Source organism: Chionomys nivalis, chromosome 20 (genome assembly GCF_950005125.1).
Source record: "Chionomys nivalis chromosome 20, mChiNiv1.1, whole genome shotgun sequence".
NCBI lineage: Eukaryota > Metazoa > Chordata > Mammalia > Rodentia > Cricetidae > Chionomys > Chionomys nivalis.
The window spans coordinates 60,091,284-60,109,650 of record NC_080105.1 but is presented as its reverse complement, the minus strand read 5'-3'; positions in this window follow the sequence as shown (position 1 = coordinate 60,109,650).

The following is an 18,367-nucleotide window of genomic DNA, read 5'->3' as shown; positions in this document are numbered from 1 at the left end:
TCGAAATTTTTTTTAATTCAGATTAGTTCATATATTAAAGTATTAGATATTTTATATAAATTCTGGAGATTCCATTTACATAAAATATAATTTGTTATTTTAATTAAAATGGTTATTAGTAGAATAATTCCCCAAATAAGCAATGAAACATATTTTTCTGACATTAAGACAATACATTTAATTTTATCTGAATGTAACAATTACTTTTGAGATTTGAAAACATTTCAGTTATTAATAACATAATTTTATTTTTGGTTTTTCAAGACAGGGTTTCTCTGTAGCTTTGGGGCCTGTAGACCAGGTTGGCCTTGAATTCACAGAGATCTGCCTGACTGCCTCGATAGTGCTGGGATTAAAGGTGAGTGCCACCACCACCTGGCAACAATATGTATTTTTATTAAAGAAGATATCTATGCTTTTTTAAAGTTAAACCTTAGAGTATCACTTTTTGTTTGCTTCTGAGAAACTAGTTATAATTATCTCTATTCTAATTATTTCAGAAATTACATCTTACTTAATCTTTTCATTTTTATTAATAATTTGAAATATGCAAATTAATTTCCTACAAATGTTTTGTGTTTAATTTGAACATATTTAAAATTAAAAGAGGCAAACCACTGTCTACTTCTGTGTTTCTAGTTACAAGGACACCTAAGGAACAGTGGCAACCCACTAGTGAGGCGTTCTTAGGTCGGTAGAGGAGGAAACTGTCTATGTGAGCCTTCCATGCAGAGCACTGGCTGACGGCCAGCACTCGCAGGAAAAGAGGAGACACCATGGCATTATCTAACTATTCCCTGTAGCAGGGCTTCAATTACAGGGAATTTTATATTTGAGAAATGTTTTTATCATAATGTTTTCCATTTAAGATATCCCCCCAAAAAAACCCATCACTCCTATCTATAAAACAATTTCTATTTTGATTAATATTTCAAATTTTCAGAAAGAGCAGACTATTTTGTCTCTGACTCACATATCTAGACATTCCCAAAATGGACTAAGTATTCAAAAATATTATCAATAAATTAGTAAATCTGTTAATTATATTCCTCATTCTATGAATGTGGTGACCCATTCCTTGTTATTTATTTCTAATATAGACCAAATTTTATTGGAATGGAGGTCTAGTTAATATCTGCCTATATATTATTTCATTTATACAGACAAATACACATCTTGTTTCTAAAGGACACAGCGTGCTTCCCAGATGTAGAAAACAAGGATAAAAGGAAACTATCAAAGGCATATTATGTATGCAATAAACCACAGACTCATTTTTACTGTCATATTTTGGTGCAGCTAGCAAGCTTTTCTAAGATGCAATTGGCTCCATTATTAAATAGTAATAGCAAAGCAACTTATCTGATAAGGTTTTAGATCAGCTAAAACCTCAAAAAAAATTTTTTTTGGGGGGGGGCAAGACTGGCCCATACAAAGATCTGAATAAATACTAGCGGCTGTGATGGGAGACCGCTGTACGCTACGTATTATGAGTTAAGAGGCACTATGCTTAATAGATTTGTTATGCTACTTTCCATTGTGCTTAGAAGGTTGGGCTGTCCTGTGTAAAGATTTACAGAAATCTAAACCAGGTGTCTCACACTTATTCAGCCTTCGGGGGTGGGTCATGCTTCCCTTTAATGCCTAAATACCAATAGCTTGGGTCTCTTTGTGTGTTATGGCAGAAAATCTAGTATTTTATGGGGTTTCTCTCTTCAAGTATTTCTGAAAAGCCCTGAAAAAATGCTTATAATACCGCAGCTTTGTGTGCCACAGCCTTTGCCTGCCATCCAGAGAGGCAACTGGGTGCACGAGCCTGTAGTTCTTTTCTACGTTTAGCCTTTGTTTCCCTTGTCCTGGCTCCTTGAGGACTGTTGTATCCTTCCTGATGCAGAATCCCCATAAGTCTGAACCAGACCTGCTTCGTCGTCCCCTTTAAGCCCAGCTGGAATTGGGGTCTTGCTAGGCATGCCCCAATTAGATGCTGTAGAGCACAGATTAGAAGTCCTTGCTAAAAGCATTGTGTTTGTAAAGTTTTTAATAAAATGTGTGGTTTTATAAACAGCCAAAAACTCAGCCTCACAGGGGTAAACAATCCCCAAATTCCCTCCTAGGTCAGCTGGAACCACGCCAGGAGTCTGTTGGGACTGTCTGGTGTGACTCCAGGTTGCTGGTTAGGTATAAGCAAGCTGATTCGCCTCCTGACGCTGGGTAATGCAATGGCCTACAGTGTTTATTTTTTATTTTTATTTATTTATTTTTTCGGTTTTTCGAGACAGGGTTTCTCTGTGGCTTTGGAGCCTGTCCTGGAACTAGCTCTGTAGACCAGGCTGGTCTCGAACTCACAGAGATCCGCCTGCCTCTGCCTCCAGAGTGCTGGGATTAAAGGTATGCACCTGTTTATTTCTTGATATGTAGCAGAAGCACAGGAGCCCAAGCCCTGTCTATTCACATCCTGTCAGTGAGCCAGGGACCGACCCGAGGATGCTCACTAGGCTGGTGGCATAACAGAGAAGGCTACACCATCCTGTCTGGGTGGATATGCAGAGCCTTCTAAAAGGTGTTGAAGAATGATCAACTATAAACTCTCCTGATACGTGGGGCTTCTGCATATTATAAGAACAAGATATTTTCAGAAGTACCATTGATATATTTCTCAACAGAAACTGTAACGGTAGAGGACAGTAAACGACCTTCTTAGAGCAACAGTTATAAAGTATGAACTGTTAACAGTGAAGAAAACATTTGGTAATATCAACAAATCAGGATATATGTTCATTCCTGAAATTGTAAAACTTTGCTAGTTTCCTGAAAGCATAGACAATTCTCTCTCCCTCCCCCTCTCTTTCATATGTATTATATTGTACTAAAAATCAATATTAATAATGAACACACCACACACACACACACACACACACACACACACCTTCAAACTATGTACTCCCCTCTCCAAAAGTAAAGGAACAGTTATTTCTTACTGGTGAACTCAAGCGGCCTCCAAGGAAAGAGATCATGTCACTGATTGTCAATCTCAGTCCTTCTTTGCCTACAGACATCAGTAAAAGCTAGCCTCAGTTAGGCTCTACTCTTGCAAAATGTTTCAAAAAAATATACAAAAGTTGTTAACAAATTTCAAAAGACTCATAAGCCTATAAACTATTGGAGTTCAGCCAATGTGAGAACCTAGCCCTGTATCATAGCTGCAGTCTGCGCTTGTGTCTAGGCCCTGCACCATGGCTGCAGTCTGCACCTTGGTCTAGGCCTTGTACCACAGCTGAGGCACACACTTGGGTCTAGGCCCTGTACCACAGCTTGCAGTCGGCACTTGGATCTAGGTAGCAATTTGCTGTTCTGGATCTCTGGAGAAGGAGCCCATCCATAGCACACAGAGACTTGTGGAAGGGTTTCCTGCTCAGAAACGTTCAACAGAAGCAGAAGTGCAGGGAAGAAGAATCTCAGAAGGGAGGTTAACTACCTGAAAGAAGCTGATGAGGGGTGAGGTGAAGTTTTCCTTTAAATAAAACATGGGGAGTTTGAAGTGAGTTTGTTTCCTAAGAGTAGGCTCAGGTGTAGTAAGTAGTGACCAAAACAGCTCTGTATTTAAAGGTAAACCACCCCTACAGAGATGTCACCTTCCCTATAAGTGATATAACATCGCTCATGTGGTCATTGAGGGGAGGAGTTAGTAACTGAGTCCTGAGTCACATAGTCAGTGTAAGGTGAAGCAATATATATGACACAATAAACTATGCAGAAGAAATAAAAACTTTAAAGGTATTAAAAATTCAGTTATACTAAATTGTAGGAAATTTAGTTACATTTTGCTACATAAAAGTAGAAAGTTTTGTGATGGTTGATATATAAACATGTGTATGCATTCATATACACATGTATATACACATACACACATATATTAATATATATATGAATATATAGTCTGAAAGAAAGTCAGAATGAATAATATCAATAAATTATTTTTATTAAAAACAGGTGAACTAGAAAAATGCAATATTAAATTTTAATATTTTATACTACACTATTTTTATAAACATAATTTTAAATAACCTAACAAATAATTTTTATCCCGCACACATGCATTTGTTTTCTCACAAGACAAAAAGAAGAGCAGATCAAAAAAAATCCTACAATCATTCACAGTAAGTAAAATCTGAATCATTTTCTTGTGAATCTGCCTTATCTCTTGAAAAATAAAGAAAATCAATACTTCTGACTCCCAAACAGAGAACTTGTAAGGATCTTGGTCAGAAGATCCCCTCCTTTTGTGGAGAGGTCGGGTTTGCTGAGATTTAAGTTTCTAAGAGCCTGCCTCAGTTGAGGAAGCTGAGAGCTGCCCAGGAGGGGCAAAGCTGACCATAAGGTCTCTGTGTGCAGTAGTAAGAAGAGGAAATAAGGAAATAAATAACATGCACTTTTATTTTGCAAAGATAGCCCAGACTGCAGCAAGAGGAAAAATAAAGTAAAAGGAATATGATATCTTAAAATAAGGTTAAAAAGAGAAAATTTGAGATAAACCGAGAGTCATAAAGTCGGAGAAAAATCCTATTTTTTTTTGTTCTATTTTCTCCATAGACATATGTTCTTCAAAACTAGAATTCAGTTATATAATATACCAGATTTCCTCTTTGGCTATAACAGTGGTGTCTTGTCATGCTTGCTAACGAGACAGATATATGAGAACAGAGAGTATGCTGTTAGTAGGTACCTACTCAAGGTTGGGAAAAGTACGGGTTTAGCTACTGGTTCAAGGAGCTGCCCAGCTGATGACAGTGGCATTTGTTGGCAATCAATCGGTAATTAATAGATCCTTGTCAGGTGAAAAAACAAATTGCATAAATAAACAAAAGATGTGGGCTGGAGAGATGCGATGGATCAGTGTCTAAGAGCACTTTCTGCTCTTGCAGAGGACTCAAGTTTGGGGTCTCATCATCCACATGAAGTTCAGAAATTCCTTCAGCCTCAGCTCCAAATCATCTGATGCCCTCTTGAGTTTTTTGAAGGCTCCTATATGCACACTTCCATAAACTCGCCACACACACATGTACATAGAAAAATAACTCTTTAAAAAATAGAAAAAAGGGGCGGACGATGGTGGCACATGCCTTTAATCCCAGCACTCGGGAGGCAGAGGCAGGTGGATCTCTGAGTTCGAGACCAGCCTGGTCTACAGAGCAAGTTCCAGGACAAACTACAGAGAAACCCTGTCTTGAAAAACCAAAAATAAATAAATAAACAAATAAATATAGAAAAAAAAACACAAAGCAAGAACTATAAATTATAGAAATCACAGGGCTGTTTTTGTTTTTTGTTTTTCATGAATTCCCCAGGGAGATACTTGAATAGTCTTTACAAAAGACAGTGTCCTCAACCCGGAGTCTGGAAGATTGAGCAGACTTTCCTAGTAACCATAGAGGTCTTCCTTTTCCAGAGGCAGCACCAACTACTTGTGATGGCTGCTTTCACATGCATGTGTGTATGTCACTCTCAGGGCTGAGAATTGCGTGAGCGCTCATCTCATACAACCTCCAGGAAATTCTGTTTCCTAGTTTATGTTTTGAATGGCTTTCTGTCCTGGTTTTGCAGAATGCTATGCATTCATTGGTCATCATTATTTCTTTTTCTGTGCAACTGCCTGTGACTGTTTAATTTCCTCTCTCTCTCTCTCTCTCTCTCTCTCTCTCTCTCTCTCTCTCTCTCTCTCTCTCTCTCTCTCTCTCCCCCCCGCCCCGTGTCTTTCCCCCTTCTTCCCCCTTTCTCTCTTCCTCAATATGAATTAGGTTCTCTTGCATAGACTTATCGGGAGTTATTTTCCATCCATAAATACATAATTCACATTGAGCTGCCTTCCAGGACATCTCCTTTTTATGTAACCATGATTCTGCTGCCTTGACTCTAGTCACTTTTTCTATAGAGACCATAACTTTTCCTGGGTGATCATCTGTCTCAGTCACTTTTTCTCACATGGTAAGTCACTTGTCAGGTTTTAAGTAGAAAAGGTTTATCTGCCTTCTACTTACAGAAGTCTCAGACCTTTTAGCCCCAATGCCTTTGCGGCTGTGGTGTGGCTAAATGTCATTAAAGAAGTGTGGCAGAGGAAGCTGCTCTCCGAGTTACTGCTGGGAAGAAAAGAGAGGGAAAGGAAAGATTCAAGGTCCAAATATCACTTTTAAAGAAGCCTCTGTGTGGCTTAACTTCTAAATAGGGCCCACTTCAGAATGTTCCATCCCCTCAGAGAATAGAGGCATAGGACATATCCTTGCCTTTAACATTCAGGATTCCTGACTTTGAATCAAAAACTCAACACCACAATGATGGTGCAAGACATAAGTATGACTGGTGTTTTTAATAAAAATAAATAGTATAATTTTTGCAATATATAAAAAACATTGATCTAAGTTCTTATTCAAGATTCATTAGTCATATGTGTATATGTGCATGTGTATGTGTGTGTGTTTTTGTGTGTGCATTACAACACACTTTTCTGCCTAGTGTTTCTTCCATCTCTTCAATGAAACTTCCACAGTATAGAAAATATTCTCTACACATATCAGCAGGCCTAAGGACATGCTGAAGTATGCCATCAGTCACCCACAGTGTGTAGGCACACTTCCACAGTTCTCAACAAAAATTTCACAGTTTCTTTTTATCATTATATTTCAAATCTTTTCTCATATAAATGTCAAAATTAGAATACATATAAAAACCAAACATAATTATGAAGAGGAAATTATGCTGAATCACTGCAAAATCTGAATTTGAAATTTGTGCTCATTGTGTGTATGTATTATACGATTGTGTAATGTGTTTGTATGTGTGTGTGTCCATAAGTGAGAAAGAGAAAGAGCTTCTCTGTGTCCTGTGTCTTCTTCTCTGGTCACTGAATTCTAATTATCTTATTAGAACTATTATAAATTCTATAGCAGAAATGTATATCTATAGATTATACTGAGATTTATTTGTATGACTACATGTTTATATGTGAGTAATCCTAATACATACAGAACACTTAATGTGGGTATACAAAGAGAGAACTTAACCTCCCCTACAAAACACTAAAGACATAAAAGTAGCTTTTGAGCTGTGAAGAGTAGCAAATCATGCTTATCTCGACTATTGCAACATAAAAGTTGTTATCTTCAGATCTCACCTGGGTTTTGAAAGGGTGTATAATAGAGTTTCCAATCTCTTGTGTAAGCCTGTATGCACTGCATTTTGTTACACTTATTATACAAATTGAAGTGAATAATAATTTGCAGTTTTACATTCCATGAATATTTTTTAGTCTTCTCAAGCAGTAGTTAATATGCTAACCAACTTTACCGAAAGGCATACAGATGTGGAAGGGATCTATCTGGGGACTTTAATTATCACCTTGTCAAATTCAAATTATTATCTCGTGTGTTCATTTCCATAAAGTGTCCCTTTTGCTGTTCCAGGGTGTAGTATGTGTCTATTTTTTATCGTATGTGTGTCTATCTGGAATCTTCAAACTGTTCAAAGGAGGCAGGTTCCTCTCAGATCTCATATTTAGCACCAATATGTGGTCAAATTCATGTTAACATAACTTGCTTAAACAAAGCCAAGTTGTGTACAATGCATCAAATTGACTTAATCGACATGATGACTCAAAATTCAGATTGAAATCTAATTCAATATGAACCCCAAGGTCACAGTAAAAAAGAGGAAGTGACTATATTATTCACTCGCTCTAATCGGAAAGATCGTTGAAAATGCATGGTGGTACCATTGTATTGAAATAGTTTCGGGTTTCTCTTGACTTCGCATGTTGAAATTTAGCTCTCTTAGTGATGATATGAAAGGCACTATGAGACTTTTACAAGATGAAGTCTAGTAAGCAGAGAGTCATTGGGCCAATATTTTGAGAAGGGATTAGTGTTAATTCTGGTGGCACTGCCGAGCCTGGTGACTATCCCCGTGCCGGCATCCACTGGTGCCTTCTGATCATTCTCCCTCATAGTACATGCAATACGATCACTTTCAGTTCCATGTACTTAAACGTCCAGAGCACTGAAGTTGATAAATCCATTTAATACATGAAGTAGCAGTTCCTGCTTTGTTGTTATCCTAACAGAAGATAAATTAATAGAGTAGCGTATCTTAAGAGCAGGAAAACTGGACAGCTTCTAACATTGAGGTATTTGCTAATTTGTTGTAATGTGAAGCCAGTGGAATACTATACAACCAGTGGGCCCTTTCCCTTAACATTTCCCCTGAGGTTGGTACTATAAAAGGGAGAAAGGTACATGGTAATAACAACAAAGAAACTTGTTTTCCATAACTGTTAATAAAAGTATCAAACACAATATAGAGAAACAGAGTCCGTTACCTCTTAAAATATTTATTTATTTATTTTATTTATTTATTAAAGATTTCTGCCTCCTCCCCGTCACCGCCTCCCATTTCCCTCCCCCTCCCCCGATCAAGTCCCCCTCCCTCGTCAGCCCTAAGAGCAATCAGGATTGAAATAAAAAGTATGTCTTTCGAATCACAACACAACGCTTGCCAAAGCTTATACTTTGTCTTGACTTCCATGTGATTTCAAAGATTTAGCTTTGAATTCCATTTCAAAGAGTTGCTGTTATTTGAGGGCACCCTCCACCATTGTTAAAATGTGTTAACATATATATTCAAGTGTTTCTACAAGCAATGCAGCTAATAACCTCTATTATCACCTGTCACAATCCTCACCCCCAAATGTACAAACTAAAGAATTAAAACACTGAATGTTTAGCTAATGAAGTGGTGGCAGTAACTAGGTGGGAGAGCCAACGCCACACTTGTTTCCATATCCCCATCTAGGAACATAAGCCCTTTAAGAGTTCATCAACATCACTGATATCCTTATTTACAGAAATATTGTAGATGCAGTTAAATATTATTTTTTGAGAGTTGGAGTATGTCCGGTTTAAAAATATCATCATATCAAGGACAATAAAATATCTCTTCTCAGAAACCCTTCCACTAAGTGGAAGAAAAGGAAAAGCAGAAAGACAAAAAACACAGCAGCTACCAAAGTCACTATGCTATCACTTGAAGCTCCTTCCAGAAATGATTATAGATTTTAGTATTTCTCTTCCCATGAAGCATGCCAGTGGTCATAAACTAAAATTCAGAATTGAATAATAAACTAAAAATGTGCATACCTTTAATCCCCGAACTTGGGAGGCAGAGGCGGGGAGATCTCTTTGAGTTAAAGGCCAAACTGGCCTACAGAACGAGTTCCAGGACTGAATCCATAGCTAGTGCAAAACCCCATCTCAAAACCAAAACAAAACTAAAAGTAAATAGAGCTTTATATATGAGTAAGAGAAATGTCTTTATACTCAAAATAACTATAAAAATTACATGATTTGTTTCTATTAAAACTCAATACTTGTCTTTTATGGCTGCTAGATTCATACATGTCCATTTCCATACTTAGACTTTATGCTTGCTGAATTACAGTTCTGTCTCTTACATCCCTTAGCAGTTAGTTGACTTCCTCACAAGCATTCTATAAACTTTTCTTTACGAAATTCTTGAAATTCATGAAGCTACAAATATCCCAAGATAAGCCAATGTTTACAGAGGACACTCTTGTGGCTGACAACCAGCCTACTGTCCTCCTGTAAAACATACTAAATCATATTTCAAACCTTTAAAAAAAAAACTTGATTTTTCCTTCTAAAGTAAATCAACTCTTCCATACCTATGCAACCAGACTTTTTTCCCCAAAGAAACTTCAACTAGACTCTTGGAGGTACATACCATGATACTACAAATTACAAACTTCCACCTACCTAAAAAACAACAGTCAAAAAAAAAAAAAAAAAGAAAGAGAAAGGGAGGAAGAGAGAGAGGGAGGGAGGGACAGATGGAGGGAAGGAGGGATGGACAGAGGGAGGGAGGGACAGAGGGAGGGAGGGACAGAGGGAGGGAAAGAGAGAGAGAGAAAGGAATGGGAGGAAAGAAATAAGAGAAAGGAAAGAAATTAAGACAGAGAAAGGAAGTAAGAAAGAAAAGAAGGAAGGAAGGAAGGAAGGAAGGAAGGAAGGAAGGAAGGAAGGAAGGAAGGAAGGAAGGAAGGAGGGAGGGAGGGAGGGAAGGAGGGAAGGAAGGAAAGAGGGAAAGAGAGAAAGAAAGAAAGAAAGAAAGAAAGAAAGAAGAAAGAAAGAAAGAAAGAAAGAAAGAAAGAAAGAAAGAAAGAAAGAAAGAAAGAAAGAAAGAAAGTGTGGTGAAGGAAGAAAGAAGGGACGAAGGAAGGGATGGAGGAAGGAAGGAGGGAAGGAAGGAACTCCCATTATTGCACTATTTTTATCTACTCCCTCGTTTTATTGCATATTTCTAAGCTTCCAAATTTACTAGACTGTTCCTCATCTCCTATAATCAGTGGTGAAGCCATTGCTCCTTTGTTTCCAACCTATCAAATACAGTTTAAAAAACAACACCTAAACAACAAAGAAACAAAAAAACATCTAAGCTCAAAATCAGTCACTCAGAAACAAAACTTCAAATGTTCCGTGCCACAAGTCTTTGCCATATGCTTCAAAATTTCTCCCAGTAATAAAAAATAGTGTATAAATATTTTGTACATATATGAAAAACTTCAAACTCACTTTTGGTGTGCTAAGTAGAGTGGACACTATCGGTAGCATATTTGAAAGCAGTAATACTAGAAGCCATGACCTTTTTGGCAAAGTACTTCTGATGCTAAGAAATGAGGCTCAAATGTGTAAGTCGTGGTAATTTCCTGCAGGAAACAGGGCCGAAGTGGGTGAGGTTGAAAGTGTGATTTCCTTAATTTAATTTAGCCTCTGTAGGCATTGGAAACATTTATCTTTAATGGCATCAGAAACTAATAATTACAACAAATGTGCACCCATGCAGCTGAGATAAATAAAAACAGCTGTGGATGCAACTGAACGTACAAAAAAAAAAAAATAGAGCTGTCACCTGTGTCTATTTTAAATTAAAGCTTTGCTAAATGCGGTCCTTTGTAGATCCGAGCCAAGTGTTACTTGGAGGGCACATGCCAGAGCGACAACATTGAAGTGTTTAGCCCACAGTCTGTACAGCGATAGCTCCGGTGTGCCTGTCTCCTCTGCTCTTCTGTGGACCTATTGATTTCTGCCCAGTGACAAGCAACCAAGCATACAAAACTGGTAGCAGACACACCGTGGAGTCCTTGCCGCCAATTCTTCCCCCGGGGTTTTTGTCGGTAAGGAAACCATTGGATTTGACTTGCTTAGGTGGATTTTCAACAGTGGTGGCTTTAAAGGAGAGTTTACATCCTAGGCTGCAGGAGAAGAAACCAAAATTCAATTGAATGAAAGTAAGTGGAACCAATCAAACGTCTCAAGTTTTCCAGGCAAAAAAAAAAAAAAATGCCGCTGCCCTGAGTATTGTTTGGTTTAAAGTGGTTTAGGGCAAATGGAGGACAGAGGAAAAAGTACAAAAATAGTGTCCATATATCTGCTGCATGAACGAGCGATGATTAAAATTAAATGAATGATGAAAAATGTAGAGAGTAAATACATTCTATTTATATATAGTAATGGTTTTCAATCCAGCATTTCACAATTATGCTAGACAATTAATGCAACTAGCTGTATTTTTAGGTTTACTTACAAAGGATAAAATCAAAAGAAATGATTTTTATGACATTAATATTTGTGAGCTTGTTAAACATTAAAACTACATTAAATCTAAAAACAAATCTCTGGTACAAATGTGAAGATCAAAATAAACAATATTAGCTGGAAATATATATGTCTATGTATGGCTCTGAAATTAGAATTAGAAAACATTCAACTTGTTTTAATTTATTAGTTTTCTTAGTTCTCAGTTCCCTTTACCCATACCTAAGAAAGACCCAACATGCTCTAGTAGATAAATGTGGCTCCTTTGTCTCTGAGTCCTCTGCTCCTCATGATCTTTCCCCACCTCTCCCTTCCCCATGCTCTTAGCCCTCCCCTCCCTCCCTCATGCTCCTTACCCCTCCCCTGCCTTCCTCATGCTCTTCCACCCCTCCTCATCCTTGTCACTACTCCCCTCTTCATCCTTTCCCCCACCCTTCCCTTTCCTCACTTGCTTGTTTGCTTGTGTTCCGCTTGGTTTCTTCGCTCTTGTATGGTTTAGAATCTTCCTTGAGAACTGTTCTCCTGACATTGGACTGGATTTTCCCACATCAATTAACTCAATTTGGACATTTCACAACCATCTTGTTCAATATCAGCCCAAGGAACACAATCATTTATCAAGCCTGTCTTCATAAGTGATTATGTCAAGGTGAAAAAGCTAGGTTTTCTTGTACCATCACAGCCATAAAACCTAGATCAGTACAGGAAAACCAAGCTCTTTACAAGTAATCTTTCAAATCCTATCTACTACGTACTTCAAAATACACTGTTTTCCTAAATTATTAAACACAGGCAAAATTTCAGTAAGATTTGTTGATCTGATCAAGGCTTACCCGTTATCCACTGCAATGAGATTGGCACCCACCTCTTCTAAGCTCCATGTTATTCCTGCCTGTCTCTCATTGGGGCAGGGCCACCATTGGACCTCCTTTATAGACCAATCATTGCACAGTCATTGTCTGATTATGACTGACTTGATGTGTAAAATAGTTTCCCTTGCTGCGATGACTAAGTGGAATGAAAGTATTTGAAGTAACATCTACATTCTAATGATGACCAGGTTACTCTTCTAATTAACCTCTCTAATTTGGTTCACATGAGAAATTGGAATTCTAGTAATAGTTGTTAAACATGTATTAAAACACATAAATGGTTTTCAAAGGTGGTACCAAATTACAATGAAATCTATGGTTTTTTTAGGTAGTTTATAATGATTATAAGAAACAGGTGAGATAACCTACTTGCAAATATATGTACATTAAAGAATAGTAAAAACAACTTTTGGATACAATAGCCTTAAAATGAGATTTTTATAAGAAAAACTCTAATTTAAAATATTTTTTAAAAAAATTAAAAATATGTATTGGACTTTTGTTTTTATAATTTAATCATTGCTAATATTTATCCTGTTTTTCACTGAGAAATCTCAGATAGACATAACTAATATTAATTTCTTGTAGAGAAATGGGATTAGACCAGTGGTTGTGAGATATAGATTTTAAATGTAACAAGCAACATAAACATTTGGAAGTGCATATAGGATCTAGGCGGTGCACTCAGTTCCCTCACACTTCGGATTGCTTCCCTAGTAACTTCTACATTGTATCCTTATTCCTGTATCTGAAAAGTGGGACTAACAACATGGTCTCAGTGCTGCTTCAAACAAGCCTTGGCAAAGGACGAACAGTTCCAGGGAAGGGCATATTAATTACTGAACCTCAGACCTAGTTTCTCTCAAACCAAAGCAAAATGTCTATGGATGAGTTAAAGACATCGATCGGTGTGTTTTCTTTTGTCTCTCAAACATGTTTGCCTACTAGATTCTCTTGAAAATTTGCTATATAATGTCCACCAAGAGCAAATCTGTAAGGATGGCAAACACAGAACACAGTGCCTGACCCTTGGTGTGCACTGGGCTCTCTCAGAAAGGGAGCAGTCATGTGAACACTGATGTAGCCCTGTGGTTGTTGAAATTGCATTCTCACTGGCATGCAGGTGATGCCCAGTTCAGGCCTGGAGTACAGCTGCCTATAAGGCTACAGCTCTCCAGAGATACCCGTCCCATTTTTGAACACCGCCTCAACACTAGTAATGCTTTGATTATGGTTATTACCAAACGAAACTGAAAAGAAGCAAGCAAAGGTAGAAACATTTATGTTGACTAATGGGTCTGGTGATATAGTCACACGTTACAGCAGGACCAATTGGGCAGAGCAGGAAGCGGGGGGGGGGGGGAGGGGAATCCATCACTGAACTATATCTTTTAGATTTCCTGTGTGTCCACTCTAGAACTCAAGTCCACCAGAAACAGGGGCACCCAATCAGAGCAACTCTTCAACACTCCGTGAATCCTTCATGGGCAGGCCCTCACTAATACATCCAAAGTGTGTTTCATTGATGTCAGTGGTATATTATGCAATTAAGTTGATAAATAGCATTAATCACTATGTTCTGCAATCAACACAGGAAGCATTCTTTCAAACCTTGTCACAGTCTTATCTCCATAGTAAGGAGAAGTGTGAGAAACCCTGGGCTGGGTGTTTTTATAGACACCATGCCTAGGAAAGTGATTAGTATGTGGGATCTGTTTAGCCCATGTTCATTGGCATGAGTTGAAATTCAGTGTGCCTCAAAATGGAGGTTCAATCATTCCAATAATTGTTTTTTTAAATAGCTCTAGACCTGAGATCGCCTTCCAACTAGTAACGACACCAGGTTATATCATAAAGATAGCAATGGCATAAATGGGGACAATGAAAATGAGAGTATGCGGTGTACATCCTTGTATTTGCTATCAAACCACTGAACAAGAGGATTTGAGCAGTTGTGATAAATTCCCACATGAAGCTCCAGAGTTCCAAGTGCAATAGCAGTCTCGGGCATGAACAGAATTCTTGAAACACTCCAGAAGATCTGATAGTGTTTTTTTCCGTACTATCAGCAATATGTCCTAAAATAAATTTAATGATTTGTTGAGTTCTCAGTTACCTCACTTAAATGAAAGAAAAACTATCTTCCATGAGTAATTCATTGGACTAGTGGAAAGAAAAGACTATATAAAGCCTGAAAATTAGTGAGCACAAAATAAATAATTGCCATTCTTATTTTGTTTATAGTATTTATATTCCAAATGAATGCAATCAATGTGCTACGTAAATCGGTTTTTTCTTGTTACTAAATATATGCTAGGAATATTCTGCATCTAAAGAACCATTCCAAAATGCAAATCATGTTTGTAATTCATAACTCTGAAACCATATCTTTGGTTCTCAGGTTTTTATGTGCTAATCATAACAAAAATTCTTCATTGTCAGGTCAATCATAGGTGGTAATACCTAATCCCTGAACCCTGGTATCTTACATTAAAAGTAGTACAAAGAGCATTTTTTTCGTGTTTCAAATGTGAATATATAAACTTACATTACATATTTTATTAAGAAGATACAATGGACAAATCCAGTGAATTTCTAAATGAATTAGAAGGTAATGCCAAGACTATTTTACAATAGTTAGCTGGACCAGCTGATCTCTTACTATCACCACAAATAAAATGCTTTAATAACTTGTAGTGAATATTTCAAGTTAATACACCCTTTGAAATGGAGATATTGTGGCCAAGAGTGTTTCCATTCTTTCCCTTAAATCTCCCTTTTGTTTCTTTTCTTTAGGACATTTTAATGAAATGTTTGTATAGCTGTAGTCCATAATTCAAACATACATACACACACACACACACACCATACCTTCAATACACCATGTTAAAGAGGTTTTAGGTGCATGGTTTTTATCAATTAAAGCAAACATCCCCCCAAATTTTAAGAGGCTATATTTCCTCAAATAATCCTCTCTTCCATAAGCTTAGTTGCTTTCAGTACCCCACATATATGGGTTCAGATATGTTGTCCTGTTTTAAACTTACTTCACTCATTGTCCTTGTAGTCCATTGTTACTGCTGCTGGCCTTGGGATATGAATACGATGGGGGCTTTCTGTTCCACAGGTACAAATGGTCAGTTAGAAAAGACAAAAAGTCCTAGAGACCTGTTGGGTCACCTGGCACATAGACATCGCAATCTGCTTTTCAAAGTGCAAGAGACTCTCATGCGACGTGTTCCTCTCCCAAATATAATGAGCAATAAAATCCATTCCTGGATCTCGTTTACTTCACTAAAGTCATACTGAAAGACCATGAAAAAAACTAAACTTAAGCGATGGTTCTCAGAAGTGCATGTGCTTTTGGAGATGCCACGAAACACCCTAGAAAGATGTGTGAACAATCTCATGAGATACCTGAGCACCGCATGAGGTACAGAAAAGGAGACAGTCTCTTGAAAACATGGCCCCATGTAAATAAGCTGGGGCTTGAATGCCAGGGCCACAGGAAAGACTTTTAGCCACTTCCTTTCCTGAGAACTCGTCTCCTCTTCATGGGGATTAAAGGGCTTTCTCTACATTCAGCAGTGACATTTCTGGATTTCATTGGAAGCCTTGTGCACATTTGTTGTGTCAATTAAGTAAATCCAAAACCGTCCCTTTACTATTCCACTGACAGAAAGAATATGAAGAGAGTAATCCCCACCATCACAGCATGCTGCATGCCCACAGGTGCCCACGCACCCTCAGGACCATGGATGGGCCTCAGGCTGTCATTCGATTGCCCTAGCCAAGGCAGTGCAAGAAAGGAAACACAGAGAGTGCACCAGTGTGGTCGGTCACAGTCTAGAAGCAACGCTTTTGCCTTTCTCCAGTTTGGCTGTTTCCTGGTCATTCTTTCCTCCTCCCTTTTCTGCTCCTGCTCCTCTTGTTCCTCCTTCATTCCTTCTCCTTTTTTTCTTCTCTTTTCTCCTCCTCCTTGTCTCGTCCTCCTCTTCCTCATTCTCTAGTTTCATACAACCTGTTTTCACCATATTCATCCCCTTCACCGACTCCTCCCAAATCTACACTTTCCTACCTACACGACTTTGTGTCTTTTTAGAAGTATTTTGGACTACCTTAGTAGGAATTTTGCTGCTGTATGCATTTGGTGGCTGGTAGCTCGGGGTGAGGTGGGGTGTAGAAGAGCTGGGGAGCTGGGGAAGAGGGTTTGTTATTTGGCTTTCACATCCTGAATCAAAGTTCATTGAAGGGGGTGAAGGCAGGAACTCAAACTGGGAAGAAACCTGGAGGCAGGAGCCTAGGCAGAGGCCATGTAGGAGCCCTATTAACTGACTTGCTCCTCATGGCTTGCTCAGTCTGCTTTCTTATAGCACCCAAGGACCATAAGCCCAGAAGTGGTACCTCCCACTATAAAATGGGCTTTACGTTAATCACTTATTAAGAAAATGTGCTACAGGTTTACCTTCAGACAAGATGGAGGTGATATCAATTGAGGATCCATCCCTTCAGACCTGTCTACCTTCTATCAATCTGACATAAAACTATCCAAAACAAGAACCAATTTGTGCTGCCCAGATGGTCTCAGATCTGTGGTCTTCCACCGGAGAATGGTCAGCTTGACAGCTGCAACACTCAAAGAAAACTTTGCCCTCATTTCCTAGCAGCTAACAATTGCAAATAGCTCCTTGTGTAGGGGTTGGACTGGGTGCCTTACTTCCTCTCTCTATATACTGATATTCATTCTAAGTCTGTAACCTGTCTTTGTGGGCTTCCTTAAAATTACTGAACTCCATTATACTCTTTCAATTAAATTTCCTACTAAAATTGCTACATGATCATTTATCTGACTGTCTGAAATGAAGAATGTGTTAAAAACAAAATTACACTTTTTCCTCAATTATTTGTACTGCAGGTGACTTCTCTTGCATTCTGCAGTATAGACGTAGTACAATTCTAGTGAAAGCATTTGCTGACACACCGTGGGAAGAAGGGAACTTCTGCACGCTCTCCAGACAGGTTCCTGCTCATATGCTGTGTTTTACAGAATATTTATAATGTACTAATTGAGTATTAAATGTTAGTTAGCATTATTTACAAATCATGTAAAATTTTGCAGTTATACCTGAAATAATACTTTCTAGTGAATGGCATAACGCCAGAAACTAATTATACCTTAGATTTTTGTTTGTTTCCCTAGTTAGTCCCCTCCCTCCATTACAAATCTCTTCGTTTGGGAAAGACTTAAATTTCTGTCTCTCATGTCAATTTATTTGTTTTTCCTTCAACTGTAATCCATTGGCTAAAGAGCTAAAGTGACTCTGCTGTGCTTTATATTTCATTTCTGAATGAAATCTGATAGTAATAGCCAAGCATTTACTATTCTTCCCCACCAAAAAATAAATATTTGTTATTATAAGGAAGGTCGTTCACCATAGAGTTTGGGATAAAGCACCATAACCATGGCAACTTATGGAAGGATGAATCGATTTGGTCGTAGGGGTCTACAGGGATAGGAGGCCATCATAGTGGAGAAGAGGCCGACATGAACGCTACAGCATGATGCAGAGGGCTGGCATCTTGAGAGGAAATCATGAAGCACAACAAACAAACTAGAAAGGTGTGAATTTTTAAACTCTCAAGGCAGGGCACGGTGACAGGCTTACTCCCTCAAGGCCACACCTACTGAACCTAGCTAAACAAGTGCTGTCAACTGAAATTCAAACATTCAAATGTCCAAGATCATGGGGAACGTTTATCATTGAAACGCTGAGAAGACTACGACAACGACCTAAAACAACCAAGATTGTTGATTTAAGTGGTAGACTTGAGATGGGC